The following is a 1333-nucleotide window of genomic DNA, read 5'->3' on the forward strand; positions in this document are numbered from 1 at the left end:
ATCAGTGCAACTAAATTATGCGCGCTTCTAGGGCTCGTTTAAGCTCGGGATACTGCTGGTACTTGACAGATGTGCATGTCCTTTTATGCGTTCATGTCTGTTGTCTCTGTACGGCGAGTTTATTACAGCGGATACCATACATAATGAAAGTTTAATAAATTTTCTACATAAAAAATATGATAAGATTAATATTAAGATTATTTTATATATCTTAATTTCTGATTAGCAGAAATCCTATTCAAGATATGCTAACGGTATAACATCACATTTTATGTCTGTGAGTTATTACATTAATTTTGTTATTGGAAGATAAAAATGTAGCAAATTAGGAAATCATAATGCAATATTCAATATTTATAAAATTATTTCTCAATTCATTTAATTTAATTTCTAAAAATAATTTATTTTGTTAATTATCTGTAATGTATCAATCATTTATATCTTGTTTGCTGTAAAAACTTTGCTGTAAAAATTGTATGATAAGGAATAACACAATTTTAGAATAGGATTACGTTTCATTCAGCAGCTGGACATAGTAGTGTGTCCAATATAAACGAGATTCCGCCGTACTTGCGCTATATCCTTAGGGGCAAAACGCAACAGTGTTACGCACGGAGAATAAATTTACATTCACGAACGGCGGCGGCTTTCAACGAGTTTGCTAGATAAAGGCGGTTCATTATGTGCCGCATTTATTACCCAATGGCGGTTCTCGATCGCCTCGCGATTGCCTTTAATCCCGTCGTCGAGATCGGATCTCGTTGAGATCTCGCGTAATCGCGTTACCAAGGACCTGTACGTAAAGTATCCTCGCGGCCAATCGTCACACACGCATTCTCGTTAAAGCGCATTGAGCGTTACAATGTTCGTCATTTGGTGCAAAACTCAGGTCAGGGATGCAGAAATTGATGCGTCCATGAATGATGCTCGATGCATGCAACCAATTTACGAAATGCAAAGTTACGTTCGAGAATGTCCATAATCGTTTTATTTTTAAACCATTTTTACGCAAATATACCTATACTTAAGAAGTAATAAAATACTTCTAAATGAAATGAAGAGAGCAAGACTTAAGCAAATGAAAGAAGCAAGAGATAAATATGTAAGATGTGTTCATTTTAACATCAATAATTATTGAGTAAAGAAATGTAATAGAAAGATATTTCCATCAAAACAACTGAAATTATAGGCAAATTTGCTTCATGACAGATTGTTGCCCAATACTACATACAAAATGGTCGAAAAGGATATTGCATTATAATTAATAAATATATATATATATATGTGTGTGTGTGTGTGTGTGTGTGTGTGTGTGTGTGTGTGTGTGTGTGTG

Source organism: Atta colombica, unplaced genomic scaffold (assembly GCF_001594045.1).
Source record: "Atta colombica isolate Treedump-2 unplaced genomic scaffold, Acol1.0 scaffold105, whole genome shotgun sequence".
Taxonomy (NCBI): domain Eukaryota; kingdom Metazoa; phylum Arthropoda; class Insecta; order Hymenoptera; family Formicidae; genus Atta; species Atta colombica.